General features: G+C 34.8%; 1 long non-coding RNA gene across 9 annotated transcripts in view; it reads left to right on the forward strand.

Annotated features, from left to right (window-relative positions):
- The first annotated feature begins 383 nt into the window (after positions 1-383).
- LOC143782488 (uncharacterized) overlaps positions 384-17,035 on the forward strand; it is a 435,273-nt gene continuing 418,621 nt past the window's right edge. For 3 of the 9 annotated variants that reach the window (XR_013216965.1, XR_013216963.1, XR_013216966.1), the window contains exons 1-2: positions 385-667; positions 3,129-3,369. This is a non-coding gene — a long non-coding RNA (uncharacterized LOC143782488). Of the gene's footprint in view, positions 668-1,140; positions 1,327-3,128; positions 3,370-17,035 lie in introns of those variants that run through there. The other 6 variants (XR_013216972.1, XR_013216973.1, XR_013216967.1 and 3 more) reach the window with 5 other exon arrangements.

A 17,035-nucleotide genomic window follows, 5' to 3' on the forward strand; every position in this document is an offset into this window, starting at 1 on the left:
ACATGTAATGTATATGCTTGCACTATCAAAACAAACATAATGATAAAACCATCCACATAAATAACCCTGACTCGAAAATGAACTTGGAGCATTATGTATATAGAAAAAGTTATTTCAAAGTTTTGATGCAGAAGTTTTCTCTTTGTAGTTTGACCACAAAGAGTTGTCGTAAAAGCTATATCACAGATTTGTATAAAAACAACAACTACTACATGTTTTTTTGGAAGAAATACAACCAAACCAGGACCAGACAGCTGTAGTATTCGGGCTGTGCCTTTAAAGGCTGTGTGTTTATTTTGAACTCCCTCCTCCTCTCTCTCTGCTGCTGGAACATGCAGTTAGTAAGCAGAAAAGAGATGAGGAGCTGAGTGACTACCAACTATTCCCTGGGAAAACAACTTTAGAACAAGTGCTTACACCATGGATGAAGGCTACCAAGCTGACATGATGCAGGAGAAGCAAGAACCACAAACGAGCCCTGCAAACAAACTCCCAGTTGCTGTGGATACCCATCCTTGCCCTGCACTTTTTTTTTTGTTTAGTGGGAGGTGCCAGCAAACTCATTCTGGTCCCAAATTGTTTTGTGAAACAAGTGAAACTTCTGGAGGATCGCAGAAGACCTGGTTTGTAGTAAGTGTTCTCCATGCTGCTGCAGGCTATGCAACAGGTAGGTTGGTGAGACGCCTAGCTCATCTCTTTGTTGTTGAACCTAAGTCCAAGGACAATGAGATGTGGGAGGGGAGTGTCCTGGATGGGACAGGACAGAGGAGACACACTGCAGGGTTCACACCTAATATCTTCATCAGCATCATCAGCTTCTCCATTCACCCTTTCCCTTCCAACCTTGGGTCTTAGAGGATCAACTTGAATTTGAGGACTTTACCTCATCAGGAGAACAGCCCAAACAAAGAGGAACATCCTTGGACACTGAACAGTCAGACTTCTTCTCACCCACTTGCTAGCCTTTATGAATCTACTATAAAGTTTACCTAAGTCATTGTGGATGGGGGGTGAAGCTAATTCAGGACAAAAGTTTCCTGACAAAGTAAGAGAAATTGCAGTAGATCTGGTAGTGTGCTCCTGACTAGACAAGGGAGGAGGGTGAGGGTGGGAGCTACAAACCTGCTGCAGAGCTCCAGCTCTTTGTTTGCTCCGAGAACTTGAACAAAAGGAAAAGTCTGAAGAACTCTTTATCTGCATCTCTATCTCGCAGCAGTCCTTAAGCCTTGCAGTGGTCTTCTTCTTCCAAAACTCCTGCATGAGGGACTTCAATGTCATTGTTACCTGCAAGTCACAAAGGGGCTTTAGAAGTTTCTTGTTTTAGAGGTGAGTTAAGTGGGATGTGTGTGGGCAGAGATCAGGTGTAGTGTAAGTTTTCTCACTCCCCAGCAGCTTAGGTTACAATACCTGAGCACATTGTACATATTTACATCAAATTTAACTTCTACTTTATTATGTCTTGAGCTGTTTTTTGTTTTTTTTGAATTTTAATTATTGTTGGAAAAACTTTGCCAATAGAATATAACTTCTTGCACTTCGTTATTTTGGATAGTGAAAGCGTTCTAATTAATGGGAACTGGGGTGCAATTTTTTTTTTATAAATGCACACTCATTTTATTTTTCCTTCTTTATTGTTTAAAATGTTATATCAGCTAATATGTTGATTTAATCCTCTTATTATCTGTATGGAATACAGAGCATTATAATATGTATTGGGTAAATTAGGTTTAAAAGTTTTTAAAATGACGCCTAACACAATATTTTTAACCACAGCTGAAAAATTAGACATTGACGAAAAGTTTCCAAACTTTGACTAAAGTTTTCTCAGCGTGAGAAGTTTCACGTAGCGCTGAGAAGTCTCAAAGGCTTTTTGTAATTTTCTTGTTACTTTTTAGTTATCTTTTAACTAAGTTGTTTATTTTTGTCATTTGACTTTTTTAGAGAATATTAATATTTTTTCACATTCGGGCCTTTGTGATTCGGTGAAAGATCTGGTTCTTGGAATTAGTGAGACATCGTATAACCAAAGTGTTGTACCAGTATAAATTTTCCTTTTCATCTCAATGACAAGATATGTTACTCCATAAATCCAATATTTCAAGCATTTTTCTGTTTAACAGATGAGTTACTGATCATGTCTGTTACTAGTAACTGTAGAAAAGTCATAAACTTTGGATAGACCATTTAATATATAGCAATGTTCCTACTGTTCAAAAATAAGTAAGGGAAATGGTTAAATTGTGATAATAGGTTGTATATACTACTCCAGTGTCCTGAAATATTCTTGTGACCACATAAAAGTAATTCTTGCAGATGCTAGACTAGAGAATGGTTTGCATTCAGAAAGCCATATGTACTGAGAAGGGGATATTTGCCCAATATGGTGGACTTTTATAAAAATTCATATCACGCATATTACATAGATGATACCAGTTACCAGTGAGGGTTTTGTACATTTGGATTTTTACCTTATACATTTTTAGCTATTACCTCATGCATGTGCTTTATTTTAGATGCCAATTTGAATGAAAAAAATTGAATATATCTAGTATTTATTTGTAATATAAAAGAGTACTATTGGGGTACACAAAAAAGTATCAGAATGTGAATTTTTATTCTCTCAATCAGTTATTCTGCCCATACATTGGCGAAGTAATAGTCATACTGGTGGAAACCCTTGCTCGCTCTTTCATATCAATGAGCCATTGTTTTATTCCAACAGCGCTCTCTACAGCTACACTGCCATGTCATATTGTATTGTACCACTTTCCATCACAAACTTATTCATATTTGCTTGCATAAAGTAATAACAAAGTTCTCAATTTTATAGTTATTTTCTTTTGTGTTTTATTCCAATCTTTATTTAAAATATAATAAATTGAATCTTATTGTTATTATTTTATATAATTAATAGTTAATTAATGAAATTATTAATGAAGTTAGAACCATTGCTGAATACAGACATGTGCTTTGTGTATGTAATGAGCATAGATTTAGTTATGGAAAACTGAACGTCACGTAACAATTAATCTCAATATTTGAACAATATTCCAATGTACCTTTATTTTAATTTTTTTTATACACGCTGCACAAAAAATATTTAACTTTTTCTATTTTTCACCATGCAGATCATTCATACGGATTTATTAAATACAGGAGACAATTGGTGAATTTGGTTTCCAGACGTGTTACCTTTAAGCACTAAGTGTAAAAAGTGAAGATACGATGGGGTTTGAGCCTAGGATTATTGACATCAAGTATGGATTAAATTGGTTTTACACAACACAATTGGATTATATAACTTTTTGGGATCCGAAGAACATTTTTCCTTGGAAAAAGAATAAGCGTCATCATTGTGACATACACAAGGTACATATTACATTTTCGTTTTGTTATTATGAAGCATTTTATTGTGGTTATAAGATTATTTTGTACGTAACCCTTGATATCTACGAGCTGCAAAATTAAGGTGATCGTATTATATTTTTGAAATATTTTTTATTGGACACAGGATTGAAGGGTGAATGAATTCTGATTTATATGAGAAATACATTATTTTCTGCAAACTATGGAGTTTTGTTAAGATTAGTCTTTGCGGTCCATGCTTACCAGACACGTGATCTTTTCATGATTTAGGCAATAAGCAATTAAAGAAATATCCCCGGACTAACATATCCCTTTCATGGCTCCCTAGAATATTGTACGTTTGCTTGGAAGAAAAAGGATGGAGAGGTAGTTGCCACTGGTTACCCAGTTAGGCATGACTTAGCCAAAATGATTACATGGGAAGGCATTGTAGTAAATTATTCCGCTACGTATCGTTCAGATGAGAACTACAACCACTGTAAGGTGGCTATTGTAATATACTGTGGATATTCGATTGTTATGTTTTTGGTCGATATTATTGGGTTTTTGTGGCATTCTACCCTAATTCTAAGATGGCTTCCTACAGGGCTATATGCTTACTCATCCAAAGTTGACAGGGCTTTGTTTTCTGGCTCTGAGCTTGATGTTCTAATGAATTTTGCATGAGTGAAAAATGTCCGAATGGGTTTTGGCTACAACCTTTTTACAAAAAAACAAATGCCTATCCTTGCCTATCTCTGTGCTTTCTTTGAATACATATCCAGATTTAAGCACATAGTATATACAGTTTGTTAAAGAATTGATGTATATGTTTTTCTATTGTCTACTCTGAACATGTATGATATTGGAAGTGTACTATGGCTCCTATACCGGAGTATCGTTAGGAAATATAGAAGGAAGTATTTCATCTTTTGCCTGTACTATACCACATATATTGTAACAATAAATATATATACATACACAATAGTAAAAGAAAAATTACTACACGGGGCTAACATCCCTACTCAATATTTGTGTATATTACTTGTAAGTGATAATTTAATTGACTTTTTTACATGTATTTGTTGACAATATTGGAACACACATCCATATCTATACTTTTCCCATATTAGGTCTTTTTTAGTTTTTGGTATCATAATTTTATTGTGGAATGGATGTATTGTATGGGTGTGGTTTTCCAGTGTTTGTTGGTATCTGGTTTGGTACACACCATTTATTGCCTTTCAATTATTTTATATTGTACAGATGATCATAGATCGGAATAAAACTGTGACATCAAAAGCTTAGCTCACCCATGGTAAACTGTGGTTTAAAACAAATATAAGAGAGTGATGTTTGGTGTTGTAGATTGAATAAATACATATCTATGTATGACTCTGTCTAATATCTATCGATATGTAGCTATATATACATGTTGCTTTACTGATGCTGTATTCAGTTGGAATTATTAAAGGTCATACTGTAAGTAAACAAGATGAGTATAGAAATGCCAAAAGGTACAGTTTTAAAGGAAAAATGCCAAAAGGTGCAATACTGAATGAGAAATGCCAAAAGGCACAAAATATTGAAGGCAAAATACCAAAAGGTACAATATTGCAGGAGAAATGCCACATGGTACAATATTTAAGGAGAAATGCCAAAAAACACAAACACAAAATGTTGACTTCGAAATACCTTGACAATCACAATTACTTCAGAGTAGTTGTGTGCTATGTGTATGGTGAGAAACAAATGTATCTTTGAAGTTATGGTAGTGAAGAAGTCACCATGAAAAATTCAATCTGGACATGTATAGATATAGCCATTCTATTAGATATAGCTGCACCATTAGTCTTAGCTATATTATAAAAGTATAAAACATACACTATTCAACAGAAAGTACAACAACGAAACATAACATTATATAATAATATCATTACTAGGACTGAACTAGATGCAGATATAACCAAGTCATAGAATTAGCAGAGACATGTTTTACATTTGGTAGAAAAAAAACCATATGAATAACCAAAATGACTCCGTGTTTGCCTATTCAGGAGCGGCCATGTTAGATTCAGAAAGAACTGACTCAGTGAAGCTTTAGAACGCTGAGTAACTGGAAAACCTCATGACCACATAATAGCTGGCAGACTTCACAATGCCGATTATGTAATGTTGCTTAACTACGCATATTTTATACTAAAAGACCTGAACAGAGCTGCAAATGAGTAGACGTTCACCAAACTTTCTAGCTGAGCAATGCATATTTCCCCTGATGGCTCAATATCTCTGTTTCTACAGAGGATCTCTAAATATAATCACTACACAACATTGGGAGAAAGAAAAGGAGTTTTACAGACTTTGAAGGCCATTAAATAATATGTAAAGTGTTTTTCGCTGTCCTAATGCTCCTATCTGGAGCAGCCAATGCAACTCATTGCAGAAATAACCATAAAGCCGAGCTCTATAAAGATCTTGTTGGCTGTGACAAAAGTACTTTGCTGGAAAGTGCTCGGTGTGAATGCCGATGGACACACCCAGAACGTTTCTATTTAGCTGCATATTTCGAGACTTCTTACATTATGTTGGTTACTTGGAGCATGATATATTCCACACCTTCCGCCTAAATTCCTTCCAGGAATTCTCTGAAATAAATGTCATTCAGAGGGATCTCGCCTTGAAGAACGCAACATGCAGATTGGGCAGCAGTTTTCAAACTCTGAATGCTTCATAGCTTTTGTGCTTCTACCGTTATGTAAAATGCAACCCGCTTTTGTACTGTATCTGAATAGCTGGCACAGTATTTTCCATTCAGCCTCCCCGCTTCCAACTCACGCAAACTAATGAAAGGAATATCCCAGAATTCTATCCAAGTTCTTAAGAAACAAGTTGAAGTGATAAGAAAATAGGGCTTCAGTAAGGCCTGCTTAGCTAAAGTTTTCCATTTAGATTGTAAGATCCCACAAGGAGGAATGAGAAGTTCTTTTGTGGCAATGTGTACATATTTATGCTGTGTCACGTCTCATGGGCTCTTTGTTGCCCACTGTACAATGCTGTAGAGAGCACTGGAGCCTTAGAAATGCTTTGGCTTTTCTTCTAGCTGGGCTTTCTTGCTGGACGGTTATGTAACCCAAGACAACAATTTATAAATTCTACATTTTGGTTTTGTGTCTTTTACGCACAGTGGGAATCGTTTTTTAGAATCTTTAAAAAAAAAGTCTTTAGAAAGCCCAAGACATGGTAAATCAAGGCATACTAGGAGGTTCCCCCGCGATTTCTTTGTTGCATCATCGACGCTAGAAGCTATAAAATAATAAGAAAAGCTACATTATGTCTTAATGATTACATAAAACAGTACTTCATGCCTCGGTAATTGGAGCTCATAATAGTGATTTGTTTTATGGCAATTTTATAATGATCAAAATATTCACAGGTACAAAATTGTGAGAGTCTATGCAGCTCTAAGATCAGTAGGGCAGTTGTGAATACAGAACACAATTATTCCAGGGTGAAGGTGTATTCCAGTCATGATCAAGTCAATGCAAAGCAGCTTAGCTACATTTACCTATACCACTTACATAAGAGTAATAATCAAAGTGAAGGAAAATATTTCAGGGCCTATATAGCTGTAATTTGGAGTGGCTTTTTTGTTCAGGTATATATACATACATACATATATATACACATATATACATGCAGGTATCATGTGCAGTATGTATGTAAATATCTACATCTCTCTCTGTGCAAAGCAAGCGTTATATATACATAAACATATACACATATATGCATATATCTACATATCTCTATATACATTCATATAGACACATACATATATACATACATAGCTATATATCTACATACCTCTATATACATGCATATAGACACATACATATATACATACATAGCTATATATCTACATCTCTCTCTCAATATATATATATATATATATATATATATATATATATATATATATATATATTTGTATGTGTGCATACACACCGATGTCTATATATCTATAGATCTCTTTATATGCATATACACACATAAACATATGCACACATATATCTATACATATAGACACATACACATATACACACACACACTCATATCTATATTTGTACATCTCTTTCACTCTCTATATATGCATATAGACACATAAACATATAGACACTCATATCTATATATCTACATCAATGTCTTTCTCTCTCTATATATATACACATATATATGCATATACACACAGAAACATTACACATACTGTACATATCTATATATCTGCATCACTCTCTCTCTATCTATATGCATATAGACATACAAACATATACACACATATCTATATATGTATATCTCTCTATATATGCATATATACACACATAAATATATACACACACATATCTATATATCTACATCATTGTCTCTCTATATATATACATATATATGCATATACGCACATATCTATATATCTACATCACTCTCTATATATATGCATATAAACACACAAACATATACATACATATCTATATATGTACATCTCTCTCTCTATATATATATGCATATATACACACATAAATATATACACACATATCCATATATCTACATCTTCCTATCTCTCTATATATACATGTAGACACACAAACATATACACACATATCTATATATATACACATCTCTCTTCTCTCTCTATATATGCATATATTCACATAAACATATACACTTACATATCTATGTGTCTACATCACTCTCTCTCTATACATATTTATATGTATAAATAAATATATGCACACATAAACACATACAAACACATATCTATATATCTACATCTCCCTGTCTCTCTCTCTCTATATATATACATATATGCATATACACACATAAACATATACACACACATCTATATATCTACATCACTCTCTCTATATACAGTATATGCATATACGCACATAAATATACACACACATCTACATCTCTCACAATCTATATATATATATATATATATATAAACATATAGACACATAAACATATACACACATATCTCTCTCTATACATCTTTATATATATATATATATGTACATAAATAAACATATACACACACTTCTATATATGTACATCTCTATATATATACTGTATGCATTTATATATGCATATTCGCACATATCTCTATGCACATGTATATAAGCATATAGACATATAAACATATACACACATCTATATATGTACATCTCTCTCTATATGTAAATATATACTGTGTGTATTTATATGTGCATATACGCACATATCTATATATCTACACATCTTTTGTGCGCTCTCTCTATATGCATATACACGCATATCTATATCTATATACTGTATCTACATCTCTCTATATATATGTATACACTCATATACATATTCTTACACATATCTATATATTTACATCCCTCTCTCTCTGTATATATATGTATATATATATATATATATATATATATATATATATATATATATATATACACACACACACATAAACATGCACACGTATCTATATATCTAGCTCCCTCTCTACATACTCTATGTATGTATATATATGCTAATGCACACACATAAACCTATACACACATATAAACTGTGTGCATTCCAAATATCAAACCAGCATTTTTTGTATTCCTCCATTATTAATCTTAATAATGATAATAAACCTTTAATACATTTTCTTTACAAGACCAGAATGCCCCATTGCATGGCACTAAATTAGGGCAAACATTGCAGTTTAGCATAATTTAGAGTTTTTTGCACCCCTTAGAAATACATGCAATCCTTTAGGATATTTTTTGCTATGTATACTTTTATTCTTATGACTTAAATGAATGCCTTCAGTGTGACACACATGCACACACATTCATACATACATAGAAACACAAACATACACACGTACACACATACATACAAACACAAACATACACACATGCACACACATACTTATATACAAACACAAACATGCACACACATACATATACATGCAAACACACATACACAGACACAGATATACATACATACAAACACAGACATATGAACACACATAAACATGCACACACATACATCACATAAACATGCACACACACATACATATAGTGAAAGAGATATCTAATATATGATAAAAGCATGAGTAAACGAGTGACAGACTGGTACATAGAGAGCCCTAGATCCAAGATGCATTTGGAGCCACGTGATATCATCTCTATTGATCACTGATCAAATTGCTTGGTATACAAGAAGGGAGAGCTATTTCACATTGTTTGGAAGCACCTATGTGTTTAGGGTGCTATCATACAAGGTGCAATTAAGGGCTTAGTGACCTTTTTTATATTTTAATAATACATTAGCCCATTGTTAATTTGTATACTTTTTGCATAGTTTTACTAAGCTAAATGTTTGCTGAGCTGTGATACATTTGAAAAATGTTTGTCCTAATTTTATTATGGTTATCCCCCCCCGTGGTGTGAATAGCTGTTAACTGTGTTAGCCTTTCTATTTTTTTGTATAAAATCGTCACTGGTGTATCTAAGTTTTTTTTTTTTCAAGGAGAAATATTTGGAATATTTAAGCTACAAAATCCATTGTACTTACATATATGTATACACACACATTCTCATATCTATCTATCTATCTATCTATCTATCTATCTATCTATCTATCTATCTGTTTGGGGACACACAATATTATACATATTGGGGTCATTTAAACCACTCCATGAATAAATTTAACAAATGTGACTTTTTTAGTTGCCCAACGATGAGAACAAAAATTGTATCAAATTTCCATACAGATTGGCTACCAAGTCATATACACTTCTGGTTGACATAATGTCAAAAAGCTGCCAGTGTATTTCCCAGCGATTTCCCAGACATGACATACGGTATATTTGATTTCAAAGAAAAATTCTTTATGGATATATGAAACTGCACCTTTTCTTGATGACACAACACCCCTCATGTGTAGCTTACTATAACAGTAACATATACATGTAGTGTGCCAACGTCCATAAGCATGTGACCACATACTATGCAACCATGATTTCTAGTAAGAAAGAATAGATAGAAGTTTGTTAGTATATAAACCACCCACCATTATATATATATACACGCAGTAAATACTGTATATGTGTATGGGCATATATATATCTTTACTGTGTGTATATACATATACACACATATATATACGGTTTATGTGTGTGTGTATATATATATATATATATATATATATATATATATAAAACCATCTGTTATATGTATGTGTGTATATGTATATACACTCGGTAAAGATATATATATGCCCATACATACATATATATTTACTGTATATATATATATATATATATATATATATATATATATATATATATATATATATATATATATATATATATATATATACACATACTTAGAATGGTGGGTGGTCATGTTTTTATATACCACCAAACTTCTATCTATTCTTTGTTACTAGAAAACATGGCTGTGTAGTATGTGGTCACGTGCTTATAGATGTTGGCACACTACATGAATTAGCTACACCAAGCAGTAAGAATAGTGTCACACTGAATCATAACATAGCTGCCAACTGTTACTCAATTCAAGGGCTATGCAGCGTATGATGATATGTCCCTAAATGTTGGGCCTGGTGCGTTCCTATTTTTCCACTTATTTAATATGTTTTCTATGTGTCATACAGTTATTGGTTTTAGTCTAGTCTTGTGTAGTCATGATACGTAGAATTTCTTTATTTTTTGTAAGAAATTACACTACTAGGCCATATTCACTCTACGAGGTAGTAGTGACGCCTATAGAGGAAAAATGGGGCAACAAAAATGACTCATTTTATAAAGTGTGTTTTTGATTTTGAGGAGCATGATTACGATTGTAGCATTTTGAGGTCTAACTTGCCCTCATATATACAGATACTGTAGGTACAAGTCCCCTACAGAATATTCTGGCAACTGTCATATTTCAGTGTCATATGCTCTACACAATGTCCAAATGGTCATCGATCTAGTTTTTCAGAATATGATAGACTCCAAATCATGAGGACTGCAGGATCACGAGGGTTCAGGATGGCAGGTTTTTAGCTTGATTACATGGAAAACAAGGAACAAAATGGGCGTCAGTAACATCAATGCTTACATTACCCAAATGGGTGTACTTTCATTAATACAATATAGACAACAATAGATGGTAAATCATCAAAATTAGAATCATTTTTCCCTGTCAGTTGTCCCGCAGTATGAGGCAAGACGCATATTTCTCTCCCATTGATAGGGCATTATTCAGCCATCTTGAAATACTTAAAAAGCTGCTCACGTACAATTTGTGTTCTTGACAGAGATGAGAAATGACCAGTAAATCTCAGGAGCCCGTGATCTCGGCAAGCTTGTCCACACCCACCATTTTATCTCTAAAAATACCTCAAGAACACTTCAATAAACTGACCTAAGAAATATAACTATACAACTTTGATTAACAACTGTTACTCTTAATCCAAAAAATATAGGCTTCTTGATTATTCTTTTGTACGGTAAAATGTCAACTATCCTTTCTTGGAATTTGCCGTCTTTTGTTGTCTTTCTGACACCCTTTTGAGTCTCGGTGCATTAATATGAGTAGGAGAGATGTCAATGGACTTCTTGGCAATAGCAACGGATTTCAGGGGTATTGTATAACATACAAGGCCTGAATCACTGTGTTGCAAATCTGTATGCAGCACCAGGCGTATTTTCCTAATGTATTCTGCTGGTGTATTTCTATACTTTGTGAGCATTCATTAGCCCAAGCGCAGTGCAACTTACAATAGAAGTCATACTAAAAGGAACTGTTTATCTGTGGGCAAAGACATACAATCAAGGACATCTAACACATCTCCCAACATTTTTATGACACTACTGATTCATAAATGTTCCAGATCTTCATGCCCTTCATGAGCTGTGTCATATTTCTTTCTTTTCAACTACCCAAGCTGTCATCGAATACAGTGTCTCATGCTTTTATTTGTAGGTAGCGAGCATATAAAAGGTCCGGTCACCCATGTTTCCAGTGTTATTAGTTTAAAAATTTACAAAAAAAAAACAATGAAAGAGACAAATATAGTCCAAGTTACACTAGCGGTGCCACGGAAGCTCTCAGGCCAACAGACAATGTTGTGGGACTGAACCATGTAGCTACTGTCAGTATTTCTATTCCATTTAGTAACTCCACATGCATAGCTCCCCTATGCTAGTGAAAGGTATATATGTCAGCTAGTTGCTCCGATGGCATGGAGCAGTAATGCCTCCATAAAGGTTCAGAAGGTCCATGAACCTCAGTCCTTTGATGAGTGAGATATTTGTGAATATCCTTCACTTAGGTCCAGCCAGTTTTGGTAGGAGAGTAGAGGGATAAGACAGTAACAAATATAGTGGTTCACAAGAGATAAAAGAAGATTTTAATTACATGTAAGAAAACTGATCACATTGTGTAGGTAAGGGAGTGATGGGAATAAAAGAAGATAGTTACAAATCTAGACATGGTATCAACTACTAGAATATATTGTTGGTTTTTAACTATAGATTTAACATTACTTTACTCTTTTTTTCATGTTGCAGCTCAAACCTGAGAACATCTAAATGAGAAAATTAGGACAAATGAATGGCATCCATGATCTAAATTAAAGGGGTTGTCCACTACTAGGACAATCCCTTCTTGAACTAAATGTTTGGCCCGATAAAATAAAAAAAACTATGCTCACCACCCGTGCCAGCGTAGTTATTATAACTTTTATTATTATAGTGCCATTTATTCCATAGTGCTTTACATGTGAGGAGGGGTTTACATAATAAAAAACAATACAGTAATCTTAAACAATACAAGTCACAACTGGTACAGGAGGAGAGAGGACCCTGCTCGCGAGGGCTCACAATCTACAAGGGATGGGTGAGGATACAGTAGGTGAGGATAGAGCTGATCTTGCAGTGGTTTGGTGGATCGGTGGTTACTGCAGGTTGTAGGCTTGTTGGAAGAGGTGGGTCTTCAGATTGTTTTTGAAGGTGTGAAGGTTTTGAAGGTAGGTGAGTGTCTGATATGTTGCGGTAGTTTGGGTAATGGGGAGCCAGTGCAGGGATTGACAGCTCCCGTGGTGTCAGCACTTGCTCTCCCCGGGGCTCTCACATGGTTTTGTGACACGTGACCCCGGTGCCCAATCAGCGCTGGCGTCACTGTCCCTGCCTACATATGGATTGAGCATGAAGAGGAAATAAGGGATCAGCTGCATTCCGGACTTCCTTTTAATATTCAATCCGTAGGTAGACAGGGACAGTGATGACGGCACTGATTGGGCGCTGGGGTCACCCGTCACAACACCGCACAAGAGCCCCGAGGAGAGCGAGTGCCAACACCATGGGAAAAGCACCAGCACGTGATGTGAATATAGGTTTTTTATTTTATCTGGGCCAAACATTTAGTTCAAGAAGGAGTTGTCTTAGTAGTGAACAACCCCTTTAAAACTTAAGTTTCCCTTGATGTTATGTAGGGTGATGCCCACTTTTAACTTTTAAGCCAACCACTTCTTTTGGGATTTATAAATCATTTTACTCCTGTAAATGTTTTGGAATATTGGATGACGTGCTATAAATTCATTAGATCCAACCATAAAGAAACCAAATTCCATATTTTGTCCTTATAGTAACTGAGGTTATGATTTCTGGCTAGAAATCTTTCACCTAGATTGCTGTAAGGACTTGTTTACATGGGGCAGTTTTAAGCAACTGAAAATCGTGTTGTTTCTGCAGCATGCGACTGGATCTTGCAAACCCCATTCATTTAATTTAATTCTTACAACACAGCTGACGCTTAGGAACATCACGTAATAAACTTCACTTCTATCCAATTTTTCAAAAGTCAAGTAAATCTGAACTGTAGAGTATTTGTTGGGAGGTGGAGAAGGGGCTTCAGGCTGCTGTAGAGTATATTGTATAAAATGGTTAAAGAGTAACTAAACTTCCATTTTTTTCTTTATAACTTTGTCCAGCATGGAAAAGTATGAAACTTTGCAAATGACTTCACTTTATTAGGGGATTTGTCTTAATTCCTGTAAAAATGCATGGAAATGTCTTTCCAAACTTCTGATTTTCTACAGTTTACTTGCCTGCCTTCGGCTGCATTGATATCAGAATGTACTCACTTGGAGTACTGATGATGGCAGTGAAAGGTTCAGCACTAGTGATGAGAGAATATACTCGTTACTCGAGATTTCTCGAGCATGCTCGGGGGTCCTCCGAGTATTTTTTAGTGCTCGGAGATTTAGTTTTTCTTGCCGCAGCTGAATGATTTACATCTGTTAGCCAGCATAAGTACATGTGGGGGTTGCCTGGTTGCTAGGGAATCCCCACATGTACTTATACTGGATAACAGATGTAAATCATTCAGCTGTGGCAATAAAAGCTACATTTCCGAGCACTAAAAAATACTCGGAGGACCCCCGAGCATGCTCGAGAAATCTCGAGTAACGAGTATATTCGCTCATCACTATTCAGCACCTGTGTGGTCTTCAGATTGCTCTTTTTTCAGGATAATCTCCTGCAGCAGACATGTACCAGAGGAAGACCCAGGTGCTGAGCTGACCCTTTCACTGCCAGCATGAGTATTCCAAATAGGCAGGCATATAGACTGGATAAAAGCAGTGGTTTGGAAGCCACTTACATGCAATTTTTTTTGTTGCATGAATAAATATAAATCCCTTAATAAAGTAATTTGGAAAGTTTCATAACCTTCTAAGTTGGACAAAATTATATAAAAATGAAAATTTAGTTAGTGTTTAACTGAAGGACAATGTCTTTTTGGCTATCTCCGATGGCTTGCATCTTGTATGAATAATATTGAAATGTCCACCTATGGTATCATATCTATGTATAGCAAAAAACATTAAAGGGCAAGTATTCTAATAGTTAATCCAAGTCTGTTCTGATTGGATATAATTCATTATTGGTAAATATTACATAACAGAAAGCGTATGTCACTATTGTCAAAAATACTGGTTTTGTTTAGCGCCAAACTGTGTTAGAATAATGTGATTGAAACAAAGGCTGACTTCTATATGGCCTGTCAGTCATCCTTCTGCATCATTAATTCATCCAATCATATAGGAAGCTGACTGATGATTGACAGCACTGCTTCCCTAGGGTCTGTGTATTGTCTGGGGTATTTTAGTTCTATATGATTTACTGACAAGTGGATCGGTGAATTTTAGGATCACGACTCGATATACAGTGGACGTGACACTATAATGTTGTATATTATTCTTTTTTTGTATATTATTATTATTATTGCGCCATTTATTCCATGGCGCTTTACATGTGAGGAGGGGTATACATAATAAAAACAAGCACAATAATCTTGAACAATACAAGTCACGACTAGTACATGAGGAGAGAGGACCCTGCCCGCGAGGGCTCACAATCTACAAGGGATGGGTGAGAATACAATAGTATCTGTTTACTATACTAGTAACAGCCATGGTTATACTCATACCAGGAATATTATTCAGAAGTGTTTGTCTTCATGATAACCTGGAATATATTAAAAAGACTATACATGGTGAACCGAGACAGCAGAAATGCAATTATACTTTAATGACTGATAAATTGCTCATTAATTTAGCTTTCCAATACAATATAGAAAACTTAAATGAGGCAAGCATATGATGAGAGCAGCTATTCAGTCTGGAATTCTTATTATTCAAATTATTGCATCTTACAAATTTCCAGTTGAGTCAAACTCTGTTACCACTTGCTGATTTTATCCCACATGTAATATTAATGACCAAGTATTTTGTGTATTTATCATTAATAATGCTTTTTTCTTAAGTAATTATTTCAATTTCATGGTGCAGAATTTAGAAAAGCTTTAGTTCTTCTTTCTAAAAGTGACCCAGCATCATACTCAAAAATTGGCCAATTCCTTCTCGTGAATGTCACTTTAAATAAGGACCCTCATTTGGCCTTTGACTAATTGAGCCCTAGGAACAGGTTTAAACTATATCAGGATACATACATATATAAAAAATGCAATGTGAACAGGACCTAATGTGTCATCATCCATTGTGAAAAAGTTACAGAGCATGTTATTTCAATCTATGATTTTCCAAATTATGCAACTATTAGATCGGCAGCAAAAGACTACATCCAGTACAGCTATGTTTTGCTCTGGATAACTAGACATGTAATTTCTACATATGAGAGAATCCAAGATGATCTAAAAAGTCCCTATATATATATATATATATATATATATATATATATATATATAATGCAACATTGCTCTGACAATTAAAAGCTGTCCAGGGACAAACAGCAGAGACTAGACTAGTCTGGTGTTGCCCCCGACCACATTTTCCCTGTGCCACTCTTGGTGATTGTCAGGTTTCTTCCATTTCTGTTCTTAGCGAGAAACCTGTCAGTCACATGGAGCAGCTCTAGCAAAAGCCAGCTAGGGCCAATGTCGGACTAGTCATATCAGCCAATTCTTCAAACTAAATTTTGCCTGAAATGCCAGACCATCTAAAAAAAAATATTTACACCACCGCTCAAAAGTTTAGGGTCACCTAAACAATTTTGTGTTTTCCATGAAAACTCATACTTTTATTAATCAAATGGGTTGCCAAATGAATTGAAAATCTAGTCCAGACATTGACAAGGTTC

The sequence above is a fragment of the Ranitomeya variabilis genome, chromosome 6 (genome assembly GCF_051348905.1).
Source record: "Ranitomeya variabilis isolate aRanVar5 chromosome 6, aRanVar5.hap1, whole genome shotgun sequence".
In the NCBI taxonomy this organism is placed as follows: Eukaryota; Metazoa; Chordata; class Amphibia; order Anura; family Dendrobatidae; genus Ranitomeya; species Ranitomeya variabilis.